The sequence below is a fragment of the Canis lupus genome, chromosome 30, assembly GCF_048164855.1.
Source record: "Canis lupus baileyi chromosome 30, mCanLup2.hap1, whole genome shotgun sequence".
NCBI lineage: Eukaryota > Metazoa > Chordata > Mammalia > Carnivora > Canidae > Canis > Canis lupus.
The window spans coordinates 7357097-7379076 of record NC_132867.1 but is presented as its reverse complement, the minus strand read 5'-3'; the positions used below and the strand labels follow the sequence as shown (position 1 = coordinate 7379076).

Below are 21980 nucleotides of genomic sequence, written 5' to 3'. Positions count from 1 at the left end.
CTAATATGCATGCAGTGATTAGCTCTCAGCTAGAGAATTGAGGACTCTCGGCAGATGCCCAGTGCTCTTTCTCTGTGCTGCTCTTTCCTCTCTAGTGCTCTGTTCTGTGGAGTATATCACTTCACAATTTTTGAACTACTAGCTCCATCTCCTCATGTCAGAGACACTTCTGGATCCTGCTTTATTTCCTCTCCTGTGTCTGTAGCATGCGCAGTTTCTTCAGGCAAAATGTTCTGTCAATTGCTCACATGTTTTGTTTTAGGTAAAAGAGCACATTTTTGTTATTCCATCTTGGCTAGATGCTGAAGTCTCCATGGTTTTGGTTGTCTTTCTTTTCTTTTCTTTTCTTTTCTTTTCTTTTCTTTTCTTTTCTTTTCTTTTCTTTTCTTTTCTTTTCTTTCTTTCTTTCTTTCTTTCTTTCTTTCTTTCTTCTTTCTTTCTTTTTTTCCTTTCTCTTTCTTTGCTTGTCTATTTCTGTTACCTGAGGCAAGTGCTGGTGTGGTTGCTGTGTTGAGCTGGAAGCCTTGAGAGTCAGAGGAATCAAAGAAGACACCATATTCTTTTTAAGCACTCACTTTTAGATAACTCTACCACTTGCATTAAAACATATCTTACTAGAGTAGATGGCTATGCAACACTCTACAGAAGATAATAATAAGATAATAGCTTTTCCTAGTCATTCCAGTTCTTTCTTACAAAAACATGTCTACTTCAGTGGATAGTACCCTGGCTATAGACTGTAAATGCCCAGATTGGTATTTAAAGCCACTTGTATCTTGATCCCACCCTCAAAATTAAATAACAAGCTCTGGGATTTAGACCTTAGCATTAGTGTTCTTTAAAACCTTCCAAGGTGATTCTACTATATATGAGAACTGCAGTCTTCACTAATCTATTTTGAGAGATTGTGTGTGTGCACATGTACATACATGTATATTTGTAAATCAAGGTTTAAAACAAAAAGTGCTATTAAATACAAGTGCCATCTTAAACTTACTATGAACTTATAGAAACACAGAAAATAATGAAATCAGTTGTTACTGAATATTTAAAGATACTTTTATTTGAGACGGTTTTTATAAGAGCTGGTGGGATTTTTTTCTAAGATAAATGGAAGGGAAGAAAATATGTATCAGAGAGTAATACGATCAAATGCAATAGCATCAAAAGCTAGCATGCACACTCAGGAAATAATAAAGTATCTGAATTTTAGAAAAATAAACGTGTGCAGGTTTTGTATTTTGTGTTTATGAGTGGCAGAGTAAAGAAAAGTAAAGCAAAGAGTGACATGCCTTGCTGGTCCAACTTGTAGAGAATACTGCAATTTATAAGGAGGGGTTTTACTTTGTTATTTTGGCAATAAGTAGATATGTATACAAAAAAGTCACATAAACATAGATTAATGTCTTAAATGTGTTATATTATGAGATCTTGTATGAATATAGTTTGGGATCCATTTTTCCTATTGATTCTATAGCAGTTTTGCAGATTGTCAGAGCTCATAAGAATATACTAAGCTAAGTAACAGAGAGCTTGAATGTCAAAGCAAACTACATTTTCATCTTTGTATACTTAATCATTCATTTATTAAAATAGTAATTATTGAGCTATTTATGACATTTAGCTAAGAGCTGCATGATGTTTTTAATATATAATAATTTATTTTTATTTTTTTAAAGATTATTTATTTATTTATTCATGAGAGACACAGAGAGAGAGGCAGAGACACAGGCAGAGAGAGAAGCAGGTTCCATGCAGGGAGCCCAACATGGGACTCGATCCCAGGACTCCAGGATCAGGCCCTGGGCTAAAGGCGGTGCCAAACTGCTGAGCCACCCGGGCTTCCCAATATATAATAATTTAGTAAATAATTTGAGAAGATAATATCACACAGTCCAACTGTTGACACTAATCTTTAATCATGCTGAATTTATTTTCAGTAAATACAGAATGTGCTAGTATATTGTTATGAGGAAAAAATATTTTTTCAATTTGAACTGTGCTGTTGACTATGCTTGCCTTGACTGTGTTAATTTGTGGTCTATTCTTCAACTGCAAAATATGATGAAATAAACAGTGAAATTTAGTGACTGACATATATTTGTTACCAACATAAATTATACTTACTAGCATGCAATGAGATTATATATTTTCTCAGAGAGACTATAGAAGAATTTGTCTAAACACCCAAAGGTAAAATTTTACCCAGAGAAAGAATTTAAAAGTGAAAATATCAGCTAACTAGGCTTAATTGTGACAATTTTGAGTGGCTAAATAACACATGTAATGGAATCTTCTGTTAAATATTGATAGCAGTGATATTTCTGCGCACACTCTATGAAACTTGGAGAAGAGAATGGCAAGGAAACACACTGAGATACACTGTATTTTATGAAGAAATCTGTAAGAGTTAACTAAGATAAACAGAATAATTTAAGATAAATGAAAACATCCACTATTTTATGAAAGAGAAAATTGGAATTTTTAATATGGCTCAATAAGGCCATTGAAGACTCTTACAGAAAACTGCTATTAAGTGAGGACTCTATAGTGACAGGTTAAAGCTGGAACTAGATAGTCAAGTGCACAAGGGAAGAGTCAATAAAAGGATAGCTTTATCTCTAGTTTTCTTTCTTTCCTAAGATTATTGAAGCACATAATAAAACTTCATTTACCAAAAAAAAAAAAAAATTCACTTTACATGTGGTAGATGTTACCTTAAATTATTCTGTTCTTTTTGTTTTTTTTTTTCTGAATATTTTTATTTTGCTCTTCTAACCTAGGTTAATGGTAGATGTAAGAGATGAAATCTCAAATGCCTCTTTTTCATGATAGAAAGGCTGTGGAACTACAGAAAACATTGAATTCATAAAGAAAATTAAGGAATACCTGTCAGGAAACTTTGTATTCTATTTTATATGTTGATCACTAAGTTGTTTGCCGATAATTTATAATCCTAAAATTCCTGGTTAATATTCCTAATCCTAAAAGTACAGTTCACTTAGGGATTCCTGGGTAGCTCAGTGATTGAGCATCTGCCTTATACTCAGGGCTTGATTCCGGGGTGCCAGGATCAAGTCCTGCATTGGGCTCCCTGCAGGGAGCCTGCTTTTTCTTCTGCCTATGTCTCTGCCTCCCTCTCTGTGTCTCTCATGAATAAAGAAATAAAATCTTAAAAATATATATATAGTTCACCTAAATCACATTATGGATTAATATGATTTCATTCCAACAATAGAAGAAAATTTAAGACATAATAATAAAAAACACATACATATATAGATATATATGTATACATGTATATAAGTATACATGTGTATATGTATACATATACATATATATATATATGTATGTATATGTATACATATGATAATGCCTGGGTACTGTTATCTTAAAATTTTGAAAAAAAACCTATTTTATTATTATTTTCTCTGAAAGTACTTCTAATCCTCTAATGAATACAAATACATAAATAAAATATCTTGGCCTCTAGTTTATTCCATAGGTGATCTCACAGACAAACAGGATTAATATTTAAATTTCAGTAGTCTGATATTTTTTTTTACAATTTTGACTTAGTTTATTTGTGTAGAAGTATTCTTATAATATAAGATATAATATTCATTTTTAATATATTCTCTTCCAGGGCCAATTTATTGTTATTTAATGAACATTTGAATAATACCTTCTATATTAAAAGAGTATGAAAGTGATGGGTTAAGCTGGTGGAGTAGTAGGAGGTCCCTATGTGTTTGCCTTGTCCCTCCAAAACAGCTAGATAAATATAAAATCATTCTGAACATCCAAGAAATCGATCTTAGGAACAAACTGTACCACTAGGAGAGAAGAGGTCACATGGTGGAATGTAGGAAGTATGGAGATATGATTTGAGGGAGAGAAGAATCACTGGTGCTGTGGAGGAGAGGGAGCCCTGATCATGCGGAGAGAACAGAGAGAGAGATGAGTGCAAGAGAGGGCAGTATGACTTGGGTGACCACAGGGCAAGCCACCAAGCCCTACAGCCCTGCACTCTGCAGGTGCTTCTTTATTAGAGCAACTGTGCTTGAGAACAAGAGCAGTGGGCCCCTCCCACAGAAGACCAGCACAAACTCCCTGCATGCACCAAGTCTACTGACCATAAAGTGCTGCAAAAGTTTCAGTTCTAGTGGAAATAGGATTAGGCCTCTTTTAACAAACAGACCAGAGCACACCTACTTAAAACTTGCCACACACTGGACAGGATCCAAACACTCCCCACTGCAGGCAATTAGAAATTATGCAGAGGACTGACCTGAGAGAAAGAGCAACCAAGACACAGCAGCAAAGTACACACAGCATATACCAGAAATACTTCTTGAAGTGTCAGTATATGACTTGTTCTTCATAAAGCCGTTACTCTCAGGAACAGAAAATATACATGCTTTCATAACATGGAGAAGAAGAAAGAGACCTAGACAAAATGCCAAGACAGAGGAATTCATCCCAAAAGAAAGAATATGAAAAGATCATGGACAGGGATCTAATGGAAACAGATACAAGTAATATGCCTGATCCAGAATTTAAAACAACAATCATAAGGATACTAGCTGGGCTTGAAAAAAGCATAGAAGAAAAAAAAAAAAAAAAAAAAAAAAAAAAAAAAAAAAAAAGCATAGAAGACACCAGGGGGTCCTTTACAGCAGAGACAAAAAACCTAAAAACAGACAAAATAAAAAATGCTGTTACTGAGATGCAAAACTGACTGGAAGTAATGACTACAAAGATGAAAGAAGCAAAGGAATGAATAAGTCATGTAGAAGATACAATTACAAAAAATAATGAAGCTGAAAAGAAGAAAGAAAAATATTGGCTCATGAATGCAGACTTAGGGAACTCAGCAATTCCATAAAGCATAATATTGGTATTGTAGGAGTTCCAGAAGAAGAGAGGGAAGGAGAGAAGGCAGAAGGTATATTTGAGCAAATTACAGCTGAAAACTTCCCTAGGAGGGAGAAGAAAACAGACATCCAAACCCATGAGGCACAGAGAACACCCATAAAAATCAACAAAATCAGGCCAATACCAACATATTGTAGTAAAATTTGCAAAATACGGGGATAAGGAAAAAATCCTAAAAGCAGCAAGGGAAATAAAGATAGCAGCAGACCTATTTCCAGAAACTTGACAGGCCAGAAGAGAATAGCATGATATATTCAACATATTGAATAGGAAAAATATTCAGCCAAGAAGACTTTATTTAGCAAGGCTGTCTTTCAGAATAGAAGAGATAAAGGATTTCCTGGACAAAGAAAAACTAAAGGAGTTTGTGACCACTAAACCAACCCTGAAAAAATGTTAATGGGGATGCTTTTAGTGAGAAAGAAAGACCAAAAACAACAAAGACTAATAAGGAACAGAGAAAATATCCAGAAACAAGTTTACAGGTAATACAATGGCACTCAGTTCATATCTATCTATAATCACTCTGAATGTAAATGGACTAAATGCTCCAGTCAAAAGATATAGGGTATCAAAATGGATAAAAGAAAACAAGATCCCTCAATATGCTGCCTACAAGAAATTCATTTTAGACCTAAAGACACCTGCAGACTGAAAGTGAGGGGATAGAGAGCCATTTATCATGCTAATGGATGTCAAAAGAAAGCTGGAGTAGCCATAATTACATCAGACATACTAGATTTTATACCAAAGAATGACAAGAGATTAAGAAGGGCACCATATCACAATAAGGTGGTATATCCAACAAAAAGATCTAAAAAAATGTAAATATTTATGCATCCAACCTGGGAACACCCAGATATATATGTCACAATCACAAACACAAGAAAACTCACTGATAGTAATACAATAGTAGTAGGGGGCTTTAACACCTCATTTACATCAAAGGATAGATCATCTATGCAGAAAATCAACAAAGAAACAATGGTTTTGAATGACACACTGGCTGAGGTAGACTTAACAGATATATTCAGAACATTTCATCCTAAAGCAGCAGAATACACATTCTTTTCAAGGGCATGAGGGACACTCTCCAGAATGTCACAAACTAAGTCACAAATCAGGCCTTAACAAATAAAAAAGATGGAGATGATACTATGCATATTTTCTGACCCGAATGCTATGAAACTTGAAGTTGACAACAAGAAAAAAATTGGAAAGACCACAAATACATGGATGTTAAAGAACATCCAAGTAAGAATAAATGGACTAAACAGAAAATAAAAGAAGAAACAAAGAAAAATAAATGGAAACAAATGAAAATGAAAACACAATGGTCCAAAACCATACAGTAAAAGCAGACATAGAGGGAAGTATATACCAATACAGGCTCACCTCAAGAAGCAAGAAAAATCTCAGATACACAACTTAACTTCACACCTAAAGGAGCTAGAAAAAGAATGGCAAATGAAACCTAATCCAGCAGAAGGGAAATCATAAAGATTAGACCAAAAATAAATGATATGGAAACAAGCAAAAACTATAGCAGATTAATGGAATAGGAGCTGGTTCTCTAAAAGAGTTAATTAAATTGATAAATCTCCAGCCAGCTTTCTCAAAAAGAAAAGAGAAAGTACCCACATAAATGAAATCACCAATGAGGGGGGAGATCACAAGCGACACTACAGAAATACAAACAATTTTAAAAGAATATTATGAAAAATCATATGCCAACAAATTGGGCAATCTGGAAAAAATGTATAAAATTCCTAGAAACATATAATTTACCAAAACTAAAAAAGGAGGAAATATAAAACCTGAATAAACTGATAACCAGCAAAGAAATTGAATCAGTAATCAAATATCCCAATAAATAAAAATTCAGGGCCAGATGGCTTCCCAGGGGGATTCTATAAAACATTTAAAGATGAGTTAGAGTACCTATTCTTTAGTCTTCTCAAACTGTTCCAAAAAATAGAAATGGATGGAAAACATCAAAACTCACTCTATGAGGCCAGCATTACCCTTGATCTGATAACCAGACAAAGATTCCACTATAAAGGAGATTTATAGACCAATATCCCTGATGAACATGAATGCAAAAATTCTCAGTAAAATACTAGCAAATCAAATTATCCACCACAATCAAGTGGTATTTATTCCTGGGCTGTAAGAGTGATTCAATATTCACAAATCAATCAATGTGATATGCCCCATTAATAAGACAGAATAGGAACTATGTGATCCTCTCAATAGATTAAGAAAAAAACATTTGACAAAGTATAGCCTCCACTCTTAAGAACCCTCAACAAAGTTGTTTTAGAGGGAAGATGCCTCAACATGATAAAGGCCATATATAAAGACCCACAGCTAATGTCATCCTCAATGGGAAAAAAACTGAGAGCTTTTTCTCTATGTTCAGGAATAAGACAGGAATGTCCACTTTACCACTGTTATTTAACATAGTACAGAAAGTCCTAGCCTTAGTAATCAGACAACAAAGAGAAATAAAAGGCATCCAAATGAACAAGAAGTCAAACTTTCACTATTTGCAGATGACATTATGATCTATGTAGAAAACCCAGAAAAGTCCACCCAAAAATTGCTGGAACTGATTCACAAATTCAGTAAAGTTGTAGGACACAAAATCAATGTACAGAAATCTGTTGCATTTCTATATGCCAATAATGAAACAGTAGAAAGAGAAATCAAGGAATCAATCTCATTTGATGCAATACAATTGCACCAAAAATCATAAGATACATAGGAAAAAAAAACTAACCAAAGAGGTAAAAGATCTGTACTTTGAAAACTATAAAACATTTATGAAAGAAATTGAAGATAACAAAAAGAAATGGAAAAACATCCCATACTTAAGAATTGGAAGAACAGGGGTACCTGGATGGCTCAGTGATTGATTGAGTGTCTGCCTTTGGCTCAGGTCATGAACCCCGAGTCCTGGGATGGAGTCTTGCATCAGGCTCCCTGCAGGGGAGCCTGTTTCTCCCTCTGCCTGTGTCTCTGCCTCTCTTTGTGTGTCTCTCATGAATAAATAAATAAAATCTTTTTAAAAATTGGAAGAATAAATATTGTTAAAATGTCTCTCCTACCCAAAGCAACTTACACATTTAATTCAATCCCTATCAAAATGTCACCACCATTTTTCACAGAGTTAGAACAAACAATCCTAAAATTTGTATGGAGCCACAAAAGACCCTGAATAGCCAAAGCGATCCAGAAAAAGAAAAAGAAAGCAAAGCTGGAGACATTATAATTCTGGACTCCAAGCCATATTATAAAGCTGTGATTATCAAGACAGTGTGGTACTGGCACAAAAATAGACACATAGATTAATGGAACAGAATAGAAAACCAGAAATGGACTCAGAACTAATCTTTGAAAAAGAAGGAAAAAGTATCCAATGGAAAAAAGATAGTCTTTTAAAAAAAATGGTGTTGGAAAAACTGTTCAGCAACATGCAGAAGAATGATACTGAACACCACACACAAAACTAAGTTCGAAATGGATGAAAGGGATCCCTGGGTGGCGCAGCGGTTTGGCGCCTGCCTTTGGCCCAGGGCACGATCTTGGAGACCCGGGATCGAATCCCACGTCGGGCTCTCAGTGCATGGAGCCTGCTTCTCCCTCTGCCTATGTCTCTGCCTCTCTCTCTCTCTCTCTCTCTGTGACTATCATAAAAAAAAAAAAAATGGATGAAAGATCTAAGTGTGGGACAAGAAACCGTCCAAACCCTAGAGAAGACAGGCAACAACCTCTTTGACATTGGCCATAACAACTTCTTACTAGACAGGTCTCCTGAAGCAAGGAAAGCAAAAGCAAAAACGAACTATTGGGACTTCATCAAAATGAAAAAGCATCTGCACAGGGAAGGAGACAACAAATTAAAAGAACCTTTAGAATGAGAGAAGTTATTTGCAAATGACATATCTGATAGAGATTTAGTATCCAAAGTCTATGAAGAATTATCAAACTCAAAAAAAAATAATCCTATTGAAATATTGGCAGAAGACATAAATAATCTTTCCAAAGAAAACATATAGATGGCTAACAAGCACATAAAAAGATACTCAACATCACTTATCATCAGGTAAATACAAATCAAAACTACAGTGAGGTATCACCTTATTGTCAGAATGGCTAATATTAGACGTTGGCACAACAGACGTTGGCAAGGATTCGGAGAAAGGGGGGGCATTCTTACACTGTTGGTGGGAAGGCATACTAGTGCAGTCACTCTGGAAAAACATTACACAGGTTAATCAAAAAGTTAATAATAGAACTACCCTATAGCCTAACGATTGTACTGCTAGGTATTTACTCAAAGAATACAAAAATACTGATTCAAAGGAGTACATGCACCTGGGTACACAGAAGCACTATGAACAATAGCCAAATTATAGAAAAAGCCCAAATGTCCAGCAATTGATGAATGGATAAAGAAGAGGTAGTATATATACATAACACAATATTACTAAGTCATAAAAAAGAATGGACTCTTGCCATTTGCAATGACATGGGTGGAGCTAGAGTATGCTAGGTAAAATATGCTTGTTAGAAAAAAATCAAATACCATATGATTTCAGTCAGATGTGGAATTTAAGAAACAAAACAGATGAACATAGGGGGAAAAAAAGAGAGGGAGCCAAGAATTTAATAAACAAAACAGATGAACATAGGAGGAAGAAAGAGAGAGAGCCAAACCACAAAAGACTATTAACTATAGAGAATAACCTGAGAGTTACTCGAGTGGGGCAGGGTGATGTGCTAAATCGGTGATGGGTATTAAGGAGGGCACTTGTGATGAGCCATGGGTGTTGTAGGTAAGTGATGAATCACTAAATTCGACTCCTGAAACTCATATTACACTATATGTTATCTAGCCAGAATTTAAATAAAAGCTTGAAACATTAAAAAAATGGAAACAAAAAACAGTATGAAAGATTGCAAATATTTTTTATTTTATTTATAAAAACATAGCCATTTAGATTATTATCAAACTAAGATAAAAAACAGAAACAATCTAGCAAATGACCCCACTCATAAGTAAATGCAGAAAAATGAAAAAAAAATGCTAATAAAGAATCTATCACTCTATTTCAAGAATGATAAAACGTGGTCAAAATGATTCAAGAAATAATGCACAGGTAATGAAATATTAGGTAAATTAACCAAACAAGTAAGTGAATAAAAAGTTATCTTCAGAGATGTTAAAAACGAATGATGCATTTTAGCATTCATTTCTGATTACATATAATGAAATAGAAAGAATTGGAGCACCTAGGTGACTCAGTTGGTTAAGAATCTGACTTTTGATTTCGGCTCAGGTCATTATCTCAGGGTCATGATATTCAGCCCTCCATCAGGCTCTGTGCTAGGTGTGGGGCCTGCTTGGGATTCTCATTCTCGCCCTCTCCCTCTATGCCTCTCCCTCACCCCACTCTCTTTCTGAAAGAAAGAAAGAAAAAAATAGATTAATATTTTATTAACATTAAAAACAAAAGTCAGAATCATAGTAATTGATGATGTAAGAAATATTTACATTATTGTCTGGAACAATAAAGTGATCCTCATTTCCATCAATGTTTTTAAGTGCTATTCAAAAAGTACTAGGCAAAACAATTACATATAAGAAAAGGTATGAGAAAAAGCATGAAAAGGGAATATTTTTTAGATATGTAATTCTGTCCCTTCCCCAAAGAATCAGTTCAAAAAATTTGAAAATATACAAGAATTCAGGAAGATTGGTTAGTTCCAAAAATCAATGATTGACTCATGTATGATCAGTGACCAATATGAAAATCAAATGGAATGGCTTATCTCTGGTCATATTGAACAAAGTAAGTCAGATCAATCCCTCCACCAAAACAACCATTAAGCCTTGGGGGGAAAAGGAGTTATATGATTGAATGCAGCAGAGTACTAACAAAGCAGTGAAGAATTATGGGTTGAAATCAGGGGAAGGAAATTCAATGAGATTAGCTGAGCATTTGGGACTGCTTGGAGGACTTTTTTTTTTTTTAAGTAGTCTGGTAAACTCTTGGACTACTTATGTTTTTAAAAGCATAACATAAAATATAGAATATTACGGGAAATAAATCACACTACAATATGTTTTCATATTATATTTTTAATGATGATCAATAATAAATATACATTTAACACATTTGATAAAGGTGTAACAGCACAATAAAAGCTATCTTAATTTCAAAAAAGTGATGAACTACATCTAAGTCAAGGACTAGCAGACTGAATAAAAACAAAACAAAGAACAAAACAATAGCAAAAAACACACAAAACAATGAAAAAACTTATACTACAAAACACTAACAGGGACATGATGTACTATATTGGTAACAGATAAGGTAAAGCAAAATGGATACTGCAGAAATGAGAGGCACGTCCTGATGATAAAAATGAAAGTGCTACCAGCAAGATATAGCAATCTTTAATTTCTCAGCTTCCAATAACCCAAAATATATAAAGAACAAAAAAGACAAATAAAAGTGCAATGGATATAATAGTGAAACACTATGATGACAGAAGATTTGTATACACATTTCTCAGTGAATTATATAAAAGTAGCAAAGAAAATAAATTTTTTTAAATGAGCAAAACATTTGAGTAGTAACTTCAAAACTGACAATGCCCAATGACCAATAAGCATGTGAAATCATGCCCATCAGTATAAAAACAATGTAAAATAGTGCCCCATATAATATGACTTTATACCCATCAAAAGGGATAAAATTCTAAAGACTAAACAATCCCAAGTTGTAGTGAGGATATGAAATTATAGAATTTTCTTAACTGCCTTAAGGTGGTATAAACTGTTGCAACTACATTGGGAAACTAAGTTTGCATTATTTGCTAATATGAAAGTGTAGATGCCCCATGAACTACACATGGGGTATGAGTCAAAAAGAAATGTGAAAAATATACACACTTTTCAAAATGACCTTACTTGTTATAGCTCCAAACTGCAATCAAAGTGTACATTAACAACAGAAAGGATAAAGTTATAAATCAATCACTCCTGTATTGATTGAATATCACATGTGAAGAAATGCTGTACAAAAGTAGACAAACATAAAAGGTTTGCATGTTTCTGCATGTTTCTTTATACAAAAGTCAAAAGCAAGAAAAATAACCTATGGTATTTCATGTCAGAATAGGGCATTTTGAGGAAAGACAATACAAAAGCTGAACAATTTCTCATGTTTATTTACATATATCTTTACATGTTAAATGCTTTAAAATGACATAAGCTTTCTTTTACTACTGAGCCATAATAATTGACAAATTAAATGATTTTTTAGTGTTTAGTTCAAGTCATAGAAAGAAATTTCATTCCTTTTTTTTTTTTTGATTTTTTAAACTTAATTTAATTTAAACCTAATTAATTAACAGTATAGTGTATTATACTTTCAGAGGTAGAATTCAGGGATTCACCAGTTGGAGATAACAACAGGGCTCATGACATCACGTGCCCTCCTTCATGCCCGTCTACCTGTTACCCTGTCCCTCCACTCCCCTCCCCTACAGCGAACCTCAGTTTGTTTCCTGTGATTGAGCCATTTTTTCCTCCATCTCTGTTTTTTTTTATTTATTTTTTATTGGTGTTCAATTTACTAACATACAGAATAACCCCCAGTGCCCGTCACCCATTCACTCCCACCCCCCGCCCTCCTCCCCTTCTACCACCCCTAGTTCGTTTCCCAGAGTTAGCAGTCTTTACGTTCTGTCTCCCTTTCTGATATTTCCCACACATTTCTTCTCCCTTCCCTTATTTTCCCTTTCACTATTATTTATATTCCCCAAATGAATGAGAACATATAATGTTTGTCCTTCTCCGACTGACTTACTTCATTCAGCATAATACCCTCCAGTTCCATCCACGTTGAAGCAAATGGTGGGTATTTGTCATTTCTAATAGCTGAGTAATATTCCATTGTATACATAAACCACATCTTCTTTATCCATTCATCTTTCGTTGGACACCGAGGCTCCTTCCACAGTTTGGCTATCGTGGCCATTGCTGCTAGAAACATCGGGGTGCAGGTGTCCCGGCGTTTCATTGCATTTGTATCTTTGGGGTAAATCCCCAACAGTGCAATTGCTGGGTCGTAGGGCAGGTATATTTTTAACTGTTTGAGGAACCTCCACACAGTTTTCCAGAGTGGCTGCACCAGTTCACATTCCCACCAACAGTGTAAGAGGGTTCCCTTTTCTCCGCATCCTCTCCAACATTTGTTGTTTCCTGCCTTGTTAATTTTCCCCATTCTCACTGGTGTGAGGTGGTATCTCATTGTAGTTTTGATTTGTATTTCCCTGATGGCAAGTGATGCAGAGCATTTTCTCATATGCATGTTGGCCATGTCTATGTCTTCCTCTGTGAGATTTCTGTTCATGTCTTTTGCCCATTTCATGATTGGATTGTTTGTTTCTTTGGTGTTGAGTTTAATAAGTTCTTTATAGATCTTGGAAACTAGCCCTTTATCTGATATGTCATTTGCAAATATCTTCTCCCATTCTGTAGGTTGTCTTTGAGTTTTGTTGACTGTATCCTTTGCTGTGCAAAAGCTTCTTATCTTGATGAAGTCCCAATACTTCATTTTTGCTTTTGTTTCTTTTGCCTTCGTGGATGTATCTTGCAAGAAGTTACTATGGCCGAGTTCAAAAAGGGTGTTGCCTGTGTTCTTCTCTAGGATTTTGATGGAATCTTGTCTCACATTTAGATCCTTCATCCATTTTGAGTTTATCTTTGTGTATGGTGAAAGAGAGTGGTCTAGTTTCATTCTTCTGCATGTGGATGTCCAATTTTCCCAGCACCATTTATTGAAGAGACTGTCTTTCTTCCAATGGGTAGTCTTTCCTCCTTTATCGAATATTAGTTGCCCATAAAGTTCAGGGTCCACTTCTGGATTCTCTATTCTGTTCCACTGATCTATGTGTCTGTTTTTGTGCCAGTACCACACTGTCTTGATGACCACAGCTTTGTAGTACAACCTGAAATCTGGCATTGTGATGCCCCCAGATATGGTTTTCTTTTTTAAAATTCCCCTGGCTATTCGGGGTCTTTTCTGATTCCACACAAATCTTAAAATAATTTGTTCTAACTCTCTGAAGAAAGTCCATGGTATTTTGATAGGGATTGCATTAAACGTGTATATTGCCCTGGGTAACATTGACATTTTCACAATATTAATTCTGCCAATCCATGAGCATGGAATATTTTTCCATCTCTTTGTGTCTTCCTCAATTTCTTTCAGAAGTGTTCTATAGTTTTGAGGGTATAGATCCTTTACATCTTTGGTGAGGTTTATTCCTAGGTATCTTATGCTTTTGGGTGCAATTGTAAATGGGATTGACTCCTTAATTTCTCTTTCTTCAGTCTCATTGTTAGTGTATAGAAATGCCACTGACTTCTGGGCATTGATTTTGTATCCTGCCACGCTACCGAATTGCTGTATGAGTTCTAGCAATCTTGGGGTGGAGACTTTTGGGTTTTCTATGTAGAGTATCATGTCATCGGCGAAGAGGGAGAGTTTGACTTCTTCTTTGCCAATTTGAATGCCTTTAATGTCTTTTTGTTGTCTGATTGCTGAGGCTAGGACTTCCAGTACTATGTTGAATAGCAGTGGTGAGAGTGGACATCCCTGTCTTGTTCCTGATCTTAGGGGAAAGGCTCCTAGTGCTTCCCCATTGAGAATGATATTTGCTGTGGGCTTTTCATAGATGGCTTTTAAGATGTTGAGGAATGTTCCCTCTATCCCTACACTCTGAAGAGTTTTGATCAGGAATGGATGCTGTATTTTGTCAAATGCTTTCTCTGCATCCAATGAGAGGATCATATGGTTCTTGGTTTTTCTCTTGTTGATATGATGAATCACATTGATTGTTTTACGGGTGTTGAACCAGCCTTGTGTCCCAGGGATAAATCCTACTTGGTCATGGTGAATAATTTTCTTAATGTACTGTTGGATCCTATTGGCCAGTATCTTGTTGAGAATTTTTGCATCCATGTTCATCAGGGATATTGGTCTGTAATTCTCCTTTTTGGCGGGGTCTTTGTCTGGCTTTGGAATTAAGGTGATGCTGGCTTCATAGAACGAATTTGGAAGTACTCCATCTCTTTCTATCTTTCCAAACAGCTTTAGGAGAATAGGTATGATTTCTTCTTTAAACGTTTGATAAAATTCTCCTGGGAAGCCATCTGGCCCTGGACTCTTGTGTCTTGGGAGGTTTTTGATGACTGCTTCAATTTCCTCCCTGGTTATTGGCCTGTTCAGGTTTTCTATTTCTTCCTGTTCCAGTTTTGGTAGTTTGTGGCTTTCCAGGAATGCGTCCATTTCTTCTAGATTGCCTAATTTATTGGCGTATAGCTGTTCATAATATGTTTTTAAAATCGTTTGTATTTCCTTGGTGTTGGTAGTGATCTCTCCTTTCTCATTCATGATTTTATTAATTTGAGTCTTCTCTCTCTTCTTTTTAATAAGGCTGGCTAATGGTTTATCTATCTTATTAATTCTTTCAAAGAACCAACTCCTGGTTCTGTTGATCTGTTCCACAGTTCTTCTGGTCTCGATTTCGTTGAATTCTGCTCGAATCTTTATTAACTCCCTTCTTCTCTTGGGTGTAGGATCTATTTGCTGTTTTTTCTCTAGCTCCTTTATGTGTAAGGTTAGCTTTTGTATTTGAGTTCTTTCCAGTTTTTGAATGGATGCTTGTATTGCGATGTATTTCCCCCTTAGGACTGCTTTTGCTGCATCCCAAAGATTTTGAACGGTTGTATCTTCATTCTCATTAGTTTCCATGAATCTTTTTAATTCTTCCTTAATTTCCTGGTTGACCCTTTTATCTTTTAGCAGGATGGTCCTTAACCTCCATGTGTTTGAGGTCCTTCCAAACTTCTTGTTGTGATTTAGTTCTAATTTCAAGGCATTATGGTCCGAGAATATGCAGGGGACAATCCCAATCTTTTGGTATCGGTTCAGACCCGATTTGTGACCCAATATGTAGTCTATTCTGGAGAAAGTTCCATGTGCGCTTGAGAAGAATGTGTATTCAGTTGAGTTTGGATGTAAAGTTCTGTAGATATCTGTGAAATCCATCTGGTACAGTGTATCATTTAAAGCTCTCGTTTCTTTGGAGATGTTGTGCTTAGAAGACCTATCGAGTATAGAAAGAGCTAGATTGAAGTCACCAAGTATAAGTGTATTATTATCTAAGTATTTCTTCACTTTGGTTAATAATTGATTTATATATTTGGCAGCTCCCACATTCGGAGCATATATATTGAGGATTGTTAAGTCCTCTTGTTGAATAGATCCTTTAAGTATGATATAGTGTCCCTCTTCATCTCTCACTACAGTCTTTGGGGTAAATTTTAGTTTATCTGATATAAGGATGGCTACCCCTGCTTTCTTTTGAGGACCATTCGAATGGTAAATGGTTCTCCAACCTTTTATTTTCAGGCTGTAGGTGTCCTTCTGTCTAAAATGAGTCTCTTGTAGACAGCAAATAGATGGGTCCTGCTTTTTTATCCAGTCTGAAACCCTGCGCCTTTTGATGGGGTCATTAAGCCCGTTCACATTCAGAGTTACTATTGAGAGATATGAGTTTAGTGTCATCATGATATCTATTCAGTCTTTGTTTTTGTGGACTGTTCCACTGAACTTCTTCTTAAAGGGGAATTTTAAGAGTCCCCCTTAAAATTTCTTGCAGAGCTGGTTTGGAGGTCACATATTCTTTTAGTTGCTGCCTGTCTTGGAAGCTCTTTATCTCTCCTTCCATTTTGAATGAGAGCCTTGCTGGATAAAGTATTCTTGGTTGCATGTTCTTCTCATTTAGGACCCTGAATATATCCTGCCAGCCCTTTCTGGCCTGCCAGGTCTCTGTGGAGAGGTCTGCTGTTACCCTAATACTCCTCCCCATAAAAGTCAGGGATTTCTTGTCTCTTGCTGCTTTAAGGATCTTCTCTTTATCTTTGGAATTTGCAAGCTTCACAATTAAATGTCGAGGTGTTGAACGGTTTTTATTGATTTTAGGGGGGGATCTCTCTATTTCCTGGATCTGAATGCCTGTTTCCCTTCCCAGATTAGGAAAGTTTTCAGCTAGAATTTGTTCAAATACATATTCTGGCCCTCTGTCCCTTTCGGCGCCCTCGGGAACCCCAATTAAACGTAGGTTTTTCTTCCTCAGGCTGTCGTTTATTTCCCTTAATCTATCTTCATGGTCTTTTAATTGTTTGTCTCTTTTTTCCTCAGTTTCCCTCTTTGCTATCAACTTGTCTTCTAGGTCACTCACTCTTTCTTCCACCTCGTTAACCCTCGTCGTTAGGACTTCTAGTTGGATTGCATCTCATTCAATTGATTTTTAATTTCTGCCTGATTAGCTCTAAATTCTGCAGTCATGAAGTCTCTTGAGTCCTTTATACTTTTTTCTAGAGCCACCAGTAGCTGTATAATAGTGCTTCTGAATTGGCTTTCTGACATTGAATTGTAATCCAGATTTTGTAACTCTGTGGGAGAGAGGACTGTTTCTGATTCTTTCTTTTGAGGTGAGGTTTTCCTTCTAGTCATTTTGCTCAGTGCAGAGTGGCCAAAAGCAAGTTGTATTGGGAAAAAGAGAAAAAGAGAGGAGAGAAAGAAGGAACGAAAAGAGAAAGAGAAAAAAAAAAGGGAAGAAAAAGAAAAAAAAAAAAAGAAGAAGAAAAAGAGAAGGAAAAAGAAAGGAGAAAAAAAGGGGTGGGGGAAGGAAACAAATCAAATGCAAAACAAAACAAAAACAAAAACAAAAACTAACAAACAAAAAAAGAACCACCGGGGAGTATCTTCTGATTCTGTGTACTTTAAGTCCCTTGGCTTCTCCTGGAAGTTGTCAGTCAGTCTAGCTGGTCTTCTGGGGGAGGGGCCTGTTGTGCTGATTCTCAGGTGTTAGCAGTTGGGGGAGCTGCTCTGCCCCTGCGTGGCGCAGGGCTCAGTGGGGGTTGTTTACCCCGTGAGGCCGCAGGAGGAACAGCCCCAGTGGCGGGGCAGCTCTGGAAACCTGGATTCAGCTCCGGCAGGAACTCCGTCTGCAGGGCCTGGAGGCTCGGGGCGGGGCCGCTGATGTGCTCAGCTGGGGCAGGAGCGTCCTTGCTGTCCTGGGCCCTCCCGGCCTCTGCCTGTCCCGGGGGAGGCGGGATCCTGGGCTGTGTCCCGGCGCCCTGTGCTCCGGAGCCTGCGCTGGTGGATTCGCGCTCCCGGGCCGTGCAGCCCCCTCCGCGGAGCCGCCGCCCGAGCCCCTTCAGCTGCTCCGGGTCCCGCCGGGTCCCGCCGTGCGCGCTGCAGCCCTTAGGGAGCTCGGCGCACTCCCCCGGGGCGCAGGTGTCTGTTAGTGTCCCCGGAGCCCGAGGGCATCCCCGCCCTCCCGGGTCCTGCTCCACCTCCCCGCGAGCCCCTTTCCCCCGGGAAGGTCGGTGCAGCTCCTGCTCCTCCGGGTCGGGGCTCTCCTGTCCTGGGGACACTCGCCCCGGCCTCAGCCCGGCTCCTCGCGGGCCCCTCCCCCTTGGAGGCCTTTTGTGTCTTTATTTCTTTTTCCCCGTCTTCCTACCTTGATAGATGCGCGAACTCTTCTCACTGTAGCATTCCAGCTGGTCTCTCTTTAAATCTCAGGCCGAATTAATAGATTTTCAGGATAATTTGAAGGTTTTCTAGGTAGTTTGGTGGAGACAGGTGATTTGGGGAACCTACTCTTCCGCCATCTTGCCAGAAATTTCATTCCTTGAGACCTCTTATTCCACCTTCACTATGTATACACAATTATTAAGTTTTTACTATGTAAAGTCCAGTTCTGGCACTGATAATGATTATTTTTCCAGGGAGCAATTTAACAGAGGCTATTTGAAATGTCGATTTGTGCTTGTGCTGCGGGATACAGTATTTTTCTTGACTAACTATAGGCTATGAGCTCCTGGCTCTTCTACTTTCATTGATTATCTAGCATCCTTGAACAAAAACTAATGATCAAACAAGATAGGCAAAATGGACAAACATGGAAAAAACTAGTTAAAGGAAAAGCCTACATATTTTATGTCAGACTTACTCTCTCAGTGTAGTTCTGAACAGTGTCTATGAAGCCTGTATAAGCATACTTGTCAACATGTGCTGATTCAGTTGTGTCCCTGATTACAAAAATAAAAGCATGCAGTTGAGAAAGGTTATGCCCTAGAGATTTCTTTAAAAGATTGTCTATTCTTTGCCCTAGTTCCTGAGACTTAAACTGAACTTGAAACTTCAGTAACAGCAAATGTATAAAAATAAAATTTCAGAACAGATAAAATACACTGCACAGTATGCACTGTGATATCCTAAATGCAATTCACTTTATCAGTGGTAGTAAATACATTTCATTTGAATATGAGCCATGAAGAAATGGTTTGTAAACTACAAGCCCTGTGTCAGATATTATTTTATCTAAAATGTCATCTCAGTGTAAAAGTTCTCTAGGATCAAATGCCTAGCATGGTTTTGAGAGAAATATGTTTGATCATCCTTGTTTTTGCTGTTTTACTATATAACCTCTCATAAGATCCTAAAACTGCCATCCCTTATGATTTTACAGTTGGTTTTTGAAGCAATGAGATGCTACTGTTTTGTTCAAGTTTCAAAATATATGCCTTTCACATTCACTGATATTCCCGTCTTTTTATTCAACAGCTATTTAATGGATTCCTAACATAGACTAGAGAAATCTAGTACTTCATTCTAGTGATATTTTTATACTAAATATTTTAAAATATTGATTAGAATTATTGCTTAGATATATTAATTGTATTTATTAATATGCAATGTTTTGATATAAATACCAGCTAGTTCATTCTTTAAATGTCTAGAGATCTCAAAACAGCTAAAACATAATACTGACATTTTCTTTTTTAGGTATATGTTTGTACATAAAATATATGTATGTATAGCAATTGATTTTTTTTTTTTTTTTTAGCAATTGATTTTTAAGTAAGTTTTTTTTTTTAAAGATTTTATTTATTTATTCATGAGAGACACAGAGAAAGAGATAGGCAGAAACACAGGCAGAGAAAGAAACAGGCTCCTTGCAGGGAGCCTGATATGGGACTCCCTTCTGGGACTCTAGGATCATGCCTTACAGCTGAAGGCAGGTGCTCAACCGCTGAGGCACCCAGGTTTCCCTATTTTTTTAGTAAGTTTTAATAGCAGCATAATATTTTGTAGGGCCACTTGAAGCAATCCAACTTTATAATACTTGATAGCAATATCTGGGATTCAAGGAATGTAGATTGATTTTGACTATTTAGAAAGCCTTTAATTCCTACCTGAGAAACCAGGAATTGATTATAATTCACTGAAAATTACTATAAATTCTTAATTTAATGAAATGATGAAATCAGCAGTATTTTATAGACACACAGTGATAAAGGATTTAGTACTAATGCAAGGAAAGACAGGAGAGATTTAGAATTCTTGTGATATAGATTGATATTATGTAAGTAGTTTGAATGTCCCAAAGCATAATTAAGTAAATGAGAAAAAGACGACTGAATCTATATTAAATACATATCTATAGAAAAGTAAATCCTTTAGTTTATAATCCTCATTTGTCAAAAGAGAATAATGCATGACATCAGATAGATTTTCTCCCTCTGCTTGTTAGTGAGATGTGTCTTCTTATTCTTTCCAAGGATTAAATAAAATATACAGTACTCAGGAAAAGAACGTAGATGTTTTAAGAGTATTTTATGCTTTGAAATTAATTTTCCTTATTTTGTAACTATTATTGATCACTATATCAAATTGGAGTTAATGTTATCTAACATTTATAAACTAATGTGTTATATTTATAATACTCAAAAAGAACGTACTTTTGTGGATAATTGTATTCTAGTACTTAGAGTATTAATAATTGGCTCATGAAAAAAATAATTGGCTTGTGTCTGTGTTATACACTTTTATCCTGTATTTATTTTATCCTTTGTTTATGCCTAATATTATCTTTTCAATTTAACAAAAATACTACACTCACTTCTCAGATTACTTTATCTTTGCTCCCCACCTCCCATCCCTGGTTACTAGCTGCCTTTTGCTTAAAAATTTTATTTCTGCTATGTATTGTTAATACACATAAGTTCTTGAGCTATGTGTCCTGGATCCAAAATCTGGCTCTGCTATCTATTATCTGGGCAACCTCTGATAAGTTTTTTAAACTCTCTGTGCCTCAGTTGTGTTATCTATGACCTGGAGATACTGCTCATACCAATTTAATGAAATCTATATGAAAATTAAAAGAAAAAATATACCTAAAGCCCTTTAAATCAGTGACAAGCATGTTGAATACACTTAATAACTGTTAGATTTTAAAAATTTAACTTACATAAAGCAACACTTTTTATTTGACTCTTTAATTCGGTAAAAAAGTTGTTTAAATTTTAAAAGTTTTATTTTAGTGATTAATTTTACAGTAACAGGTTTTTGATGGGAAATTTATTATAAGTGAAAGTGAAATGTCAAATAACTTTCCATTTTTTATATCTTATAGTGAACTCAAATTTGTAAGAGTCCTTTATTTAAACAGGATCCAAATTTAGTAATCCATCACTTAGGGATGTATCTGGTGCATTTTTGCACTTGAGGGCTTGCAGCATGATTTGCTTTTGGATCATACTACATTTGATGTCCAGCCTTCATTAAATGGTTTTCCACTGACATAAAAGTATATATGAAATATTATAACTCAAATTAATGATGGTAAGATTTTTTTAAAAGGAAACGTTTTAATAGGCACTTTACTGAATTAAGGCCCTGAGAAAGGAAAGCATTATATATATATATATATATATATATATATATATATATATATAAAACTTATCAATTATATAAACATAATATTTATGTTATAAATATTATATATGCTTATATATATTATATATATATTAACATAATATATATATATATATAATTTGTTTATCATAGAGTTAATTGTGACTCTTGTAAATGGGCAGATTCTTT

At 35.9% G+C, this 21980-nt stretch overlaps 1 long non-coding RNA gene across 1 annotated transcript in view; it reads right to left on the bottom strand.

Moving 5' to 3' along the window:
• The window catches only part of LOC140621446 (uncharacterized), a 349277-nt gene that overhangs the window by 87835 nt on the left and 239462 nt on the right, over window positions 1–21980 (bottom strand). The gene's annotated exons all lie outside the window — the stretch shown is intronic.